Below are 7935 nucleotides of genomic sequence, written 5' to 3' on the forward strand. Positions count from 1 at the left end.
GGTATTTTGTGTTTTACAATACTTCAACAATTAACATGTTTTAATTTTTTTTTCTACAAAAAAAGAAATTATATCTGGTGCACACCAGATAGTAAAAACAAAAAAACATTTAATTTTAATATAAATATTAACTTTTGTGGCCTTATGTTTTCTACAATTCTTCCACAATTAACACATTTTAAATATTTCAATGAGTAAAATTTCTAAATAAAGTAGTCTCTTTTGTTTATTAATAAAAAATAAAATATCTGAAAATGTATTTTTAAATGTTTGGTTGCAAATTATCATTACAAATTCCCAATTACTGCACAGAGATCCACTTGTTTTCTCAGGTCATTTGAAGTTTCTTTCTTAATATTTACTCTCAGGTCTCACATTTGCAAACTAGTCTTAATTCAACCACAATGTTTCTATTCAGAATTTTGTGTTGCTTTTCTTCACATTTTCTCCCCTAAAAGTAGAAAATGACACTGTAAAGATGGATTATGAGCAGCAGATGTAAAAGAAACAATCCTCTTTCCTCATGAACACAATCCATGTGTTCTCTGACCGGTCCAGCTGCAGACTCGAGGTGTTTGCATCACCTGACCACTTCCTGTCCATCCATCGATGCTGTTTGGAAGTCGTTTCTTTGGGATTTGAAAGCATAAAGAGGATCTTTCCATTCAAAATTCCTGGACTCCTCCTCTTCACACTCTGATTCTGCGGTTTTGACAGAAAAAGTCTGCATTTAGCATGTATGTGAGCTTCATGAAAGTGTTGTATAAAGGAGGAAGAGAAGGCGTGATGCTGCTGCTTTTACGGTAAGTCTTTGTGATTCATGTTACTAGATGATAATCCACAGCTATGAAGGTTAGTTCCTCCTGGAGTTATGGGAGTAATTGTTTTACTTCAAAATTAAAATAAAAGCATCCTCACTGCACAACCCTTTACACCAGGGGTGTCAAACTCAATCGCACAAGGTGGCGGGCTGAACAGGATAAACATTTATAAAAAAAAAAAAAAAACATGTTTTAAACTTTAAAACTGAAACTTTTTAACATAGTAATGCACTGGATATATAGCATTACCTGAGATAATGCTAGTGGGAATCCTGTAAGCTGAATTTGGCCGCTGAAGATGCTAAAATTAATAGCTAAAAACGCTGAAGCTCATAGCAAGCTAAAATATTAGCTAAATCCCAAATTCGCCTAAAAACAAACCCAAAACACTTAGGTTAGCCAAAACAGCTAGCATGTAGAAATATTAGCTAAAATCCAAAACAGCCTAAAAAACTTTTTAAAACTCCTAAATTAGCCAAAACAGCTGGCATGTAGCTTAAACATTAGTTAAATGCCAAATTAGCCTAAAAACAAACCCAAACATACTTAGGTTAACCAAAACAGCTAGCATGTAGCTGAAATATTAGCTAAAATCCAAAACAGCCTAAAAAACTTTTTAAAACTCCAAAATTAGAAACGACAGCTAGCATGTAGCTTAAATATAAGCTAAATGCCAAATTAGCATAAAAAGAAACGCCAAAATACTTATCTTAGCCAAAACAACCAGCATGTAGCTGCAATAATTAGCTAAACTCCAAAACAGCCTAAAAAACCTTTTAGAAATCCTAAATTAGCCAAAACAGCTAGCATGCAGCTTAAATATTAGTTAAATGCAAAATTAGCCTAAAAACAAACCCAAACATACTAAGGTTAGCCAAAACAGCTAGCATGTAGCTGAAAAAATAGGGAAACTTCTAAATATATAAAAAAGCTTAAATTAGCCTAAACAGCTAGCGTGTAAATATTAGCTATACTCAAAAAAAGCCTTAAAAACAAAAAAAGCCAAAATTAGCCAAAACAACTAGCATGTAGCTGAAATATTATCTAAACTCCAAAACAGCCTGAAAAACGTTTTTAAAAAGCCAAAACAGCTAGCATGTAGCTGAAAAAATGGCTAAATGCCAAAATATATATAAAAAAATGGAAAAAAGTTTAAATTAGCCGAAACAGCTAGCCTGTAAATACTAGCTATACTAAAAAAAAGCCTTAAAAGCAAAAAAAAAGCCCAAATTAGGAAAGGCAGCTAGTTATGTAGCTGAAATATTAGCTCCAAACATCCTAAAAATCTTAGTAAATGCCAAATACTATGAACAATAAAAAGGCAGGAATATAGATCCAAAATAAATCAACTTAAACCTTAAATAACTTTAAATATTTGACTCTCCATAAAACTATATTTTGTCAAAATTATGCAAGTTAGAAATAAGTGCAAGATAACATTGAGCCATTTATAACAATAAAATAAAATGATCCTGAGGGCCGGATATATTACCCAGAGGGCCGGATCCGGCCCCCGGGCCTTGACTTTGACACGTGCTTCACATCCAAGAGCATGGAGCGAAGCATCTTCATCACCATATTTGTATATTTACAAACTGGTCTTTTACATGCTCCACTTGTGACTGCGTGAACCGTAGGAATGACGGTTCCAAGGTTTTCATCTCATGGGAAGTGCGGCCAGCTTCCTTCCTCTCACTGGGATGACCCTTCCGGGGAAAAGTGGATTATGTTTTCCATAATGAAAGGATCTTCCACAGATGGAGACGGTGGTTTAAACCTGCTGTAGAAGGTCACTGGGGTCGCTCCAAATCCAGAGGAAAACCGGACGTGAACCAGCCGCCTTCCAGATCAGTCGGGGGTTGAAATAGTGATTTTGAACACAGTTTTGTTAATTCTGTTCTTTTCAGCAAATATTTCTATGTAAAAATATGAGAAATGTTAAAGAGTTTCATGCATATAGAGTAAAAATCTCCATTTTGCTTTTAGGGAAGGTTTAAAGATCATTTTGTGATTTATATCTCTGGGCTAAATGAAGTTTAATATCTAAAAACTGGAAAAATATTATTTCTGCTGGTTGAGAAGCGTCTTGGTTCTGTGTTCCCATGAAGGCAGCAGAGACTCGTGTACGGGCAAGTCGTGAAACAACACCAACATTGATTTTTCAAGGTAGCATGTCAGCATGAGAAACCATTAATCTACTTTATTATTATTATTATTTTTCTTCAGTTTAAAGTTGTCTTTTCTTTCTACAGCGTCATAGCAACCCATTAGTTTAGTTTGGCAGCAACAAAGCAAAAGAAAGATCTTGTTTTTGAAGTTTCAGCACTGACGTGTGTTAAGCTGCTCTGCAAAAACACTCAACTGTAAAGAACACACGTGCATTCTTTTCTGGCACATTCTTTTATAAAATACATGCATGTTATACCCTTTAAGCCCTTAGGGGGGCAGTGTTGCATCTTAAAATATGCAGCACAGAGAACAGAGACTCAGGAGATTCAAGAATGTTTAAGTGAAACTTTGAAGCATTAGAGAAACAAGTGGTTCCAAATATTTTAATATATTGAATATACATTTGGAAATAAATAAAACTAATCATTCTCATTAGTTATTAGTTATTAGTTTTCCTTTTCCCCCAGAAAAATAATCAATTGTATTGTTCTGCTAAACTCTAGAAATATCCTATAACTTACAAAATGTGTTACAGTAAAACTTTTTCTTAAATGTTTTAATCAATAAGCTATAAACCAGTATAGCACTTAATAATTAACATTTCAGACAATAAAAATGAAGGAAAAAAATTCTCTCTGGTCTGTTTTTATTCAAAAGCTGCATATTTTTATTAAATTTACCAAGTAAAACAATGTTGTTAATAGTAATCAATCACAGTGTGATTAATCTGATTTTTTTTTAATTGATTGACCTCCTTAATTAAAAATAAACATTCTAAATTTTAAGTTTTGAATGTGTTTTTATTTTGTGATAATTCACAGATTATAAGTGGTCGACAAATACTGTAATAAAAAACAAGCTACCATATAGTGTAAGTCGCAGGAGCAAAAAATGTCAAATCAAGAAGAATAAATTCATATATAAGTCGCACTTTTAGGAGAAAAGTCGGATGTTTTAGAACAAAACTCCAGTTTAGCTAAACAAATAAATAAATACAATAATACTAATATTTTAATCTGTGTAAGAAAAATATCAAAGTTTAAGAGGACAACAATCCGATTCTCTTCCATGTTTGTTTTGGACGACACTTCTTCTTCTTCTTCTTCTGCTGCTGCCAATGGCAAAAACTTTGGATGAAACGCCCTCTAGTGGTTATTAGAGGAAACAACCGCTAAAAGACAACCAGTGTTTACTGGGAAAATAACAAATATATAACCCTTTTGATTTAAAAGTAAATAAATAAGTCACACCCCTGGCTAAACTATGAAAAAAACTGCAACTTATTCTTCGAAAAATACAATAATTGCGTTAATTTGTGGTTCATTTTTTCCCATGTTTGCGATAATTTGTCATTTTTTTAATTGATTCACAGGCCTGATTCTTTTTACATATTATAATATTTTGTTCAAAAGTTTAAATAAATTAAAACATGTTTGAACTGACACCCCTCTTGTTGTATTTTTTTATTATTTCTTGGCATAGAGATGATTCATCTCGTCCTGCCTGATGATGATGGCATCAAATTCACCTTCAGATGGAGCGAAGAGCTGCTCATCCAACGCAAAACAACCCTTTCCAAAAACGCTAAAGCACTCCGTCTGAGCGTCCGTGACTTACTCGTTCCTCAGACCGTCTTGTGTTTATGTTAGATCTTTGGACCAGAATGTAAAAACCGAGGAGCTCCAGGTTCACGTGTGGGACGGATGCTGAGAAAACATTCACTCGGGGGTCTGCTGCCAACATTTTCTTATGCTAAACACTTCACACTTTTAGCACACACTGTATTTAAAGTCATTTTATTTACAAAAAGACGCCAAAATCAAAGAAAAATATTAAAATAAAGTTTTAAATATATGTGAGCCTCAACATGAAGCATCTTTATGAAGAAAGGAAGAATAATATTGTGTTTTTGAACATGTTTTTCTCCAGAAGGGGTCAAGAACGTGACATATTGTTCTGGCGGGCAGCTTGCCTCTACAGGGAAGCTGTAAATGAGAGGAGCCGTGACTCGGGTGAAACCTCATCATGCTGGATCTGGATCTCATCCAGCAGCCAATATGCTCCCAGCATCCTCGTCATGTTCTCACTGTTCATTCACTGAGCTATGATTAAAAAAAAAACAAGCACCTTTTTGTGTCTTCTCACAGAAAAATAAAAAATAAAGCTTGTTTCAGCAAGACTTGTTTTTCTTATTTTTACTTTCCCAGACGTTTTCGTGCAGGAAGTGACAGGACATCAGGACAAATGCTTCGTGTTGACGGATGACGCTTCAACGGTCTATAGGATGAGAGGACACGGAGACAGTCGTGTCAAAGTGATGAGGCGTCTCCTCTGAGAACAGAAAAGATCAAACACCCAACAGATCTGGAGATCTGAGCAGTTCCAGGATTTTTTTTTTGTATTCACAAATTGAATTTCTAAATAAAATTTTATACTTTTTTTTTCTTTTTTTTGTCATCAAATGTGTCACTTATTGGAGTCATGAAGGTTCTATAAATCTTGTATTGCCCACATTTGATATTCACTATACTAAATTTGAATATATTAACCCATTTTACTACAAACTTAAAAAAAAATCAGAGTGGTAGGTCTGTCAAATTTCCCTATCCTCACTTTTCATTTGTGTTTTTTTCCAAATGAAAAGTGAGGATAGGGAAATTTGACAGACATACCACTCTGATTTTTTTTAATCCACTCAGATATTTCTAAACTCCACAAAGGTCAAACTCTTATTACTACATATTCTTCTGCATAGTATCGGCTTAGAATCGCCTGACTTTTGGAAAACACGATTATGCTCTGCTATTTTTCTGAGCTGGTATTTATAGCGTCCTCCTGCCATTTAGAAACTAAATTACTGTAGATTTGATCTTTCAAATGTCAATATTATACAGAAACTGCATTGGATGAGTCAAGCATTAGAATCAGGAAGTCTGTTCCCATAAATAAAGTTTAATTCTGAACGCTTTTAATTAATTTTACACTTGTTATGAACCTGTTCGTCCAGAAAAATATTCAGTTTATGCAAATATTAAAATGGAGGTGAAAATCGAGGCATCTCAAATGTTTCCTGTTGATTTTCCTCCAATCCGAGCTTATATTTTTCAAATAAATTAACTGTTTTCATCACTTTGTAGACTTCTGCTGTTTTTTTATCTTCATTTTAGTTCACCAAATGTCACATTTTTATAAAATCTGCTGATTGTTTATCAGGCTACACAAATCTAATTCAGCCCTAAGTGAAACTATTGACAATTAATAGTAACATTCATTATGAAATGCTAAAAAAATAACTGCAAAAAGATATTAAAATACCAATTACATCATGTGTCACAAGTAGGGATTGATCCCTGGTTTCTGGGGTGCAAACCTTGTACTCATACCACTGAGTCATCTTGCCACTCCTGAACTTCTGACAAATATAAATGTTATTTCTTCTTGTCTTTGCTTTATTTCCATTTTTTGTTCTTGTTTTTCCACATTGAATAAATAGTCTCATCTCCATGAGTGTCAAATCGCTCCCCTGGGTTTTTCCTGCGTTAAACCAGCAATTAAACTCATTTTCTTAAAAAATAAAAAAAAAAAACCCTTTTGGCTTTTGATTCATCTCAGCTGATTAAACCGAATTGTTCTCCATTTGAATTTCATCTCTGATAAATGAAATGTCAGTCGGAGCCAAAGCTGCTCTCATCTCCCATTATCAATCAAAGTGCAGCTTCACTCCAAATCGATGACATGCTTCGTTTACGGCCTCAGACAAATGTGTTTATGGTTTGAAATGACACGTACACACAAACCGCTTCTCTCTTTCCTGTTGTTCTCCCGGTGAAGAATGCTGTGCTCCATTTATGGTCTGGTGTGAGATCTGATGTGGGGGGACAGCGCGGTGTGAGAGTGATGACGAAACCGGTTGAAAGTAGTCGACTACTAATTTAATAGTCGATTAGTCGTCACTTTATATTATATGGAGTGTGAAAAAGTTAAGTTATGATGGTATTATGCTAGCTTTTTGGACTATTTTGGCATTTATTAAGGTTTTGGGGGCTATTTTGGAGTTTAGCTAATATTTCAGCTACATGCTAGCTATTTTGGCTAATTTAGGCGTTCTTTGTTTTAGGCTATTTTGTAGTATAGCTAATATTTCAGTAACATGCTAGCTGTTTTGGCTAACTTAAAATTGTTTCCGTTTTTAGGCTAATTTAGAGTTTAGCAAATATTTCAGCTACATGCTAGCTATTTCGGCTAATTTAGGCTTTCTTTGCTTTTCGCTATTTTGTAGTTTAGCTAATATTTCAGTAACATGCTAGCTGTTTGGCTGATTTAGGATTTCTTTCAGTTATTATTTCAGCTACATGTTAGCTATTTCGGCTAATTTAGAGATTCTTTGTTTTAGGCTAATTTAGAGTTTAGCTTATATTTCAGCTACATGCTAGCTATTTTGGCTAATTTAGGATTTCTTTGTTTTAGGCTATTTTGTACTTTAGCTAAAATGTCAGTTTATTCTAGCTGTTTTGGCTAATTTAGGATTTTTTCAGTTTTTAGGCTAATTTAGAGTTTAACTAATATTTCAGCTATATGCTAGCTAATTTGGCTAATTAAAATTGTTACGACTGGCTCTTGGCCGCAAGAAATAAGCGGTGAGACTCAACCAGTTTAAACATTAAGATTATTTATCTTATACAAAAGAAGCCAAAATGCCCTGGAGTCCCGGAGGAAACAGCTGTGCGGCGGCAAAAACACTGCGTGGCCGGAAAACGCCCCTGACATCTGAAGAGAGCCGCCCCTTGAAGAGCCAAGGTGGAGCTTTTATTCTCAGCTCAGGGATGAGATAAACCGCTGCAGCTGAAAAAAAAGGAAAAAGGACAGAAGACATGAGACAGACCAAGACGGCACAGGGCCGGAACAAGGATTTGTTTTAGTTTTTTAGGCTGATTTAGAGTTTAGC

At 34.5% G+C, this 7935-nt stretch overlaps 1 long non-coding RNA gene across 1 annotated transcript; it reads left to right on the forward strand.

Moving 5' to 3' along the window:
- The first annotated feature begins 547 nt into the window (after nucleotides 1-547).
- Nucleotides 548-5430, forward strand: LOC118599753. Its single transcript, XR_004949247.1, has 2 exons — nucleotides 548-803; nucleotides 5198-5430. It is a non-coding gene; the product is annotated as an uncharacterized LOC118599753 (long non-coding RNA).
- Nucleotides 5431-7935: the final 2505 nt, after the last annotated feature.

Source organism: Oryzias melastigma, linkage group LG15 (assembly GCF_002922805.2).
Source record: "Oryzias melastigma strain HK-1 linkage group LG15, ASM292280v2, whole genome shotgun sequence".
In the NCBI taxonomy this organism is placed as follows: Eukaryota; Metazoa; Chordata; class Actinopteri; order Beloniformes; family Adrianichthyidae; genus Oryzias; species Oryzias melastigma.